Source organism: Haplochromis burtoni, unplaced genomic scaffold (genome assembly GCF_018398535.1).
Source record: "Haplochromis burtoni strain Fernald_Lab_line unplaced genomic scaffold, NCSU_Asbu1 Contig_660, whole genome shotgun sequence".
NCBI classification, from domain to species: Eukaryota; Metazoa; Chordata; class Actinopteri; order Cichliformes; family Cichlidae; genus Haplochromis; species Haplochromis burtoni.
Genome location: NW_024583021.1, coordinates 56,748 through 63,559, shown reverse-complemented (window position 1 = coordinate 63,559; position 6,812 = coordinate 56,748). Strand labels below are relative to the sequence as shown.

At 40.3% G+C, this 6,812-nt stretch overlaps 1 long non-coding RNA gene across 2 annotated transcripts; it reads right to left on the bottom strand.

Moving 5' to 3' along the window:
* Positions 1 to 2,371: 2,371 nt before the first annotated feature.
* Positions 2,372 to 4,365, bottom strand: LOC102291329. Of its 2 annotated transcripts, XR_317545.3 has the most exons (3): positions 4,201 to 4,361; positions 3,533 to 3,654; positions 2,372 to 2,887 (listed from the first exon to the last, which is right to left on the bottom strand). It is a non-coding gene; the product is annotated as an uncharacterized LOC102291329 (long non-coding RNA). The 2 variants fall into 2 exon arrangements; XR_006053167.1 differs by having other exon boundaries at positions 2,372 to 3,654; positions 4,201 to 4,365.
* Positions 4,366 to 6,812: the final 2,447 nt, after the last annotated feature.

Sequence of the window (6,812 nt, the reverse complement as noted above, 5' to 3'; positions counted from 1 at the left end):
CAGTAACCAAACCTCAAAAACATAACATGTCCTTACAAGGTGTCGTTTCATTTCTGATTAATTCCAAACAGGTTAAGGAGATAAACTGGATTTAATTCTATGTGTTCAATTTAAAAATTCAACACTTTGATTTAAATCCATAATCGAATGGGTGGCTAGTTTTGCATTCACAGTAATGCTGTATGGAGTTCAAAGAGGCGTCATTACAGGTGAAAGATGAGATCAACAGGCTGCAAGAGCACCAAGAAGAAGGGAATACAAAAGTGGAGGACGATCACAGAATCTTTTCCATTGTAATAAAATAAAAGCCTTTTATAACATTCAGCTAAAAGAAGACTTGACATGTCAGTAATGTATCATGAAGACTTCATAAGAGACAGTTGAGATGCAAATCATACAGGCCGGGTTAGACGGACGAAAATCCCCTGAATCAGCACTCTGGAAGTGAAGACTATTGGAAAGCAGCTGAGTACACCAACTGATCTCAACATGCTGTATTTCACTGCTGAACACGAAAACTGAAAAGCACGAAGGGCTGCAAACACATGTGAACACACCAACACTTCAGTACTTCTTTTCTTGATTTCAAATAGATTTTTGGTGATGTAGAAGGAAAAAGAAGCAAAACATTTGCCTCTGTCCAAATACGTTTGGAACTATACCGCCTTGGTTAATTAATAAGTAGGTCAACAAGTGTTTTACCTAACTGAGAAAGACTCTGTTTAGACTCCAGACGCCACTTGTAGTTCCTAGGAGACCCTTATGCACCCCCCTCACATTTATCACATATTTCCAGTGGTTTCCAGAGGGCTCTGGATCTTTCTGGCAGGTGGGATCGTGCCCACATTCCCATCAATGTTTTTAATTTTCCATGAAAAGGTCTCGGGGCCCCAAACACGAGAGCAGATGGAGAAACGATGAGCAGGATTTTAATTACAGATGACAGAAGGTGTGTGTGTGCTTGAAGTGGTTTTTGATAACAGAATGAGTATTTACATAAAGAGAACCCCCTCTCTCTCTCTGCTTCTCATTCTCTCCTTACCTCACTTGCCCTCACTCACCCATTCTGTTAAGAGCATTTACATATCTGAGGGCACACATCAAAGAGCAAACCTCTTCCTTCCAAATCAACCTCCTGTGTGTGTGTCTGAGGTTTATTTACTGAATACATCAGAGGACACACGTCTCCATTATTATCCCTGTTTCTGTTTAACATAAATCTGTTCAACCCTGGTGGCATGAAAATGAAACATCTCAACACACATGAGCTGAAGAAACTAATCTTTAATGTTGAAATATACAGAAAAATGACCAGATACTCGTTTTTTATTGCTTTTACATTAATTTAGAGGTAGATCAGGTAATATTAAATTTAATTAATATTAAACTACACAAAGCATCAGACCATCAGGTTTCCCAATGTTAAAGACACATTTAGACCTTAGGGAAGTTCACACTTGGGAGTTTAAATTGAATTTTAAAAAACAAACATTAAAAAAAACTGCAGAAAACTTTTTGGTGATTCAGCCGTAGTGTCTAGTTATAGAATTACATGTACTGAATAAATAACTTTGTGAATGTGAAGCCTGCAGTTCCTCTAATGTCCACTAGAGTGACTGTGTTAAAACATCTGACTTTACAAGACAAACAAACATATTTACACCCTGCTACAATAAAGGTTTTGAACCCTATAGCTAATTCCCCTCTTCTTAACAACTCTAAGGGAGGGTGAATTTTTTATAAGTCATCTGTTTAAATTATATTAAGGTTTAAAGTTTGCATTATTGGGGCGTGGCCTCTTTGACTGACAGGTGGATGATGACACAGGCGGCTAAGCTTCACCTCAGCTAATTGGAGTTCCTGAATTGGACCCCTGGACCCTGTTTATGTTGTTGGAGCATTTTTATTGTGATTATAAGACAAAAAAATACAGATTCCTGATTGGCTGACCAGATCCCAATAAACGATATGTGTAAGTGTGGGACAAAGTGTTAAAAATGCTGGGAGGTAATCCAATATATGTGAATGCAATTTTCCCAATTCTTTTTTTAAGTAAATATAATAAGATTTAAAGGGCGCGCATGTGATAGTCTTTACATACTCCTGCTGTTCCAACTGAAACTGTCTGTGGGTGTCAGTAGTGATGTATCCATAGATTATGTCAATAAAAAGTATACCAGAGTTTAGCTATTTTTAGTCAGTTGTGGCACAGCATACTGTGTCACTTCACACCAGACTTGCTTCCGTGCAAAATCAAAACAACTACAACAAAAACACTATTTATCGGTATATACTGACACTCCATTTCATTTGTGGTGGTTCCAATCATAATCACTAAAATGTGAAAATCTTATGACTTTCTGGTAATTTGTAACATTCCCAACATTAAAGTGGCTAATCTTTATTTGACACATATAAAAAAGCCTTCCCTTGATATGCACTGGGTAAAAGCCACACTTTAGAAAAAGTGCAGAAGAAGTCAAAATGTGAGACAGATGTGGGACAATGTATAAAAGTCTCAATTAAAGAGAGAGATCTGGTCTGACTGCCCAAGAAGTCATTAATCCAGCTTCAATTACTCTAAGTTACTCAGCAGTAATTACAACATAAAGTATCAGAGTGGATGTTGTGGGGTTTTACTGTGTTGTGGGCTAAACACAGTCCCCATAGAACCCGCTCAAGTTCGGAGCTCGTCTTCATTGTGTCTCTCATTACGCCGTCTTTTCCCACTTTTAAACCAGTTTTTGGTTGTTGTGTCGTCTCCTTTCAGATCTGACCTCCTGGAAACCTCTGGTGCTTTCAGCCGCTTCTGTCCTCTCATACCTGAACAGTCACCATATGTTCAGGTCTGAACCTCTGGAACGAGGGCTCAAAGGGGTCCATCAGCCTGAGACCAGAGCAGGAGGAACAGGTTTAACCTTCTGAAACCCAAAGATCTTCACTTCAAAGAAAGTCCTTCCAGACACACTAATACATCCACAACTAAACAAATGACTGTAGACTTTAGGAAAAAAAATCCTACAACATCCTCTCGTGCGGGGATAAATGACCAGCCTGATCTTCAAGCTTCAACTCAACTAAAGGAGGCAATAAACAAGCACTAAAGGGTCTTTTGTTATGTACCTAGAGAATCTAACCCACAACCAGGCTCATATTTAGGGTCATGTCATTCAGTTAGGAACTTTAATTAGCAAATTTAAAAAGTTAAGCAAAAATCTGACTGAAGCCTGAGATCTGCAGCAGATCACAGTTCATATACTGACCCCTGGTGGTGCTGCAGTGACTTCAACCAGACGGCTGGGTTTAAAGGGATGTGAAAAGAGCAGTGAGGTGTTCATATGAGCAGGGAAACAGGGTCTGTTTCTCCCATTTGTACCAGCAGCTAAAAGAGCTCTTCCTAACATGCTTTGTCTTTTATGCATGACGCTCACTTTGTGCTTTGAACAATACCACAGTTTACACCCTTTACACTGTGCAGGTGTCCGTGGAGATGACTTATGATACCACATGTCATCATGACCAGAACACAGACCTGTACGCTTGCACTCTGACGCACGGTCAACGACGCGTCCTCTGTTCCAGCAGCCAAACGGAGGCGATCCTGCTGGCGTAGATCACATAAGACCAGGACAAAACCACAACTGCCAGCAATACCTGAAGGCCGGAGAGAGACTTGATTCAGAAGGACTTCAAACCTTGGAAAGATGGTTAAACGTGCTCTAAGCAGCATTTTAAACACATTTTGGACAATTGAATCTGTGCCACGAAGAGTTAAAACAGCTCATGTCCAACCAGCAAGTTGTACCTAATATGAGTTGAGGCTGATGAGTGTATAAGACCACACACAACTTTTCTGTGACAAACTCACATGATGCTGACATTCAGACTATGACTGTTTTCCTGTCGTACGTAATAAACAAAAACTGGACCACAATAAACGCACACGATAAAGCAATTTGTTACATGTCGGTAATTTTGTGTTTTCACAATCAAACAGGCATTCCAATGTTCTACGTGTTCTATTTTTGATGCGAGTGAAAAATTGTATGCATTTATTTTTGGTCTTTATGATGTTAAATATCAGCTTGTTAGTGTCTTCCTCGCTAGCTTTACTGTTTCCAGGCTGTAGCTTGTTGCTAACGGTTACCGCGTCTAGTCCCGGTGACTGAGAAGTCAATAGAATAAATAAAGAAAATTTACCGCGGAGTAAATCCGGTCCAGAGCCCGCCTGCTGAGTGCCTCCATCTTCTGTTAAAACCTAAAAACTAAACACAAACGCCGCCTCACTTTAGTTTGTTTACAGTTCTTCTTCGACTGCCGCTGCTTCTTCTTCTTGGATTTTCGGCAGACTCAACAAAAGGCGTATTGCTGCCCCTTCAGGTCCTTCAATCAATCAGCAGGAGATGTCAAATAAAAAAAATCAAATAAATTATATAAATAGAATAACGGATGGTTATAATAGGTTATAAAATAATAGGAATATAACATTTAAAAAAAATATATGCTATTTTTATATAAATATATACAAATAAAATCAAATACTATGTAAATATCAATCTAGAATGCTACCTCAGCTGCACGTGCAGTAGACAGCAGTGAGTGTGCAATTGCATGTGTGCAAACAGAGGAATATAGATGGAGGTAAAACAAGTTTACAAACTCCTGTCAGGTGTTTCGGAGTCTGATGGCAGGAAGAAAGAGTTCTTCAGTCACACATTTCTACACCTCCAGCAAGAGGCTGGGAGTGTGAACACAGTTTGTTGGTAGTGAGTAGGGTCTTTAAGGGAGGAGCCAGGTATCCTGTGGACTCTGCAATGGTAGATAGAGATGTAAAGGACCTTCTTTTTCTTTCTTTTTGCAGCCTAATATTGGCCTCTGTCCCCATGAACAGAGATCAGATTCAGGAAAATGCTTGTTAGTGTGCAAACTACTTTACTGAGAATTCAGGGGCTGTGTAAGAAATGACTGAAACTAATGAATAGTTGTTGTTAAACATCTTAAATTTAGGCTAAAGATCAGCACTACAGTAGTTCTACAGTTGATTTCAAATATAGACTGGGGGTATACAAGTCATCTAGATTGCACTTATCAACATTCTTTTTTCCAATACATCCACTATCCTTCCTGCACACATGCACAATCTCAGCCTTGATCCTCTCTAACCCAAGTGGGATAATATGCCTACTCCCCGGAGAGTCTTCTTCTCTTGCTCTGAAGTAATTTTTCTAATCATGGAAACGATCTTGCGATCCCCTATGGGCTCAAATTGTGGTCATAAATATTTTGTACTTGTAAATCAGGATTTGTATGTGTAAAAAAGAATTTGTGTGTGTGTGTAAAAAAGATTTGTATGTGTAAAAAGAATTTGTGTGTGTGTAAAAAAGCCAAACCCATGTGTTCTCTGATTGGATAGTTAAATTTGTGATTGACATGACATTGGCCAATCAGATGAAAGGAAGAAAAATAGGGTCAAAATTCGTACTTGTAACTTGAAACTTGAGTGCAGACTATCTCACGTATTTTTTGGCTAAGTCCACACACAAATCTTTTTTACGCACACACAAAACTTCTCCCACAATTCCACCCAGTGCTTCCTGCAGAAGTTCTCTGATGACTCTGCAATAGTCACTGATGGGGACGACAGGGAGTACAGAGGACTGACCCAAGACTTTGTGGACTGGTGCCAGCTGAACTACCTCCAGATCAACGCCAGTAAAACCAAGGAGCTGGTGGTAGACTTCCGCAGGCACAAGCATTCTCCACTGCAACCACTGAACATCCAAGGTATGGACATTGAGGCTGTGGACAGCTACAGGTACCTTGGTGTTCATCTGAACAATAGACTGGACTGGACTCATAACTCAGACGCCCTCTACAGGAAAGGGCAGAGCAGGCTGTACCTGCTGCGGAGACTCAGGTCGTTTGGAGTGGAGGGCCCACTCCTGAAGACCTTCTATGACTCTGTTGTGGCTTCTGCTATCTTTTATGGTGTGGTCTGCTGGGGCGGCAGCATCTCTGCTGGGGACAGGAAGAGACTGAACAGGGTGATCCGAAGGGCCAGCTCTGTTCTAGGATGCCCTCTGGACCCAGTGGAGGTGGTGAGTGACAGGAGAACGGCGGCTAAGCTGTCATCCCTGATGGACAACATCTCCCACCCCATGCAGCAGACTGTGACAGCACTGAGCAGCTCCTTCAGTGGGAGACTGCGGCACCCACGGTGTGGGACGGAGAGATTTCGCAGGTCTTTCCTCCCCACTGCTGTCAGACTCCATAATAAAAACTTTAACTGATCAAGCACACACATCCATACATATGCAATAATACTAAGTGCAATAATCCTTTCTGTCATCGTTGTATTTTTACTCAGTTGTATATAGCATTTGTATTTGTATTCTATTTTTATCTTATTGTATATTTATTTTATTTTATTCTACTGTATATAGTATTTTATTCTATTCTGTACAGTTGTGTACTGTATTTATTCTTATTGTATCCTAATTTTTGCCTCATAACTTTTGCACTGTCCACTTCCTGCTGTGACAAAACAAATTTCCCACGTGTGGGACTAATAAAGGTTATCTTATCTTTTTACACATACAAATCTTTTTTACACACACACACACAAATTATTTTTACACATACAAATCTTTTTTACACACATACAAATCCTTATTTACAAGTGCAAAATATTTGAGCCCATAGATCCCCCCCTGCTGTCCCTCACACCCTGTGCTGCAGATTGCATTCAGAATCCTCGTACCATCACCCCACCCAACTAGGTGGCAGTGATAAACTGATTGTGGGGGCTGACC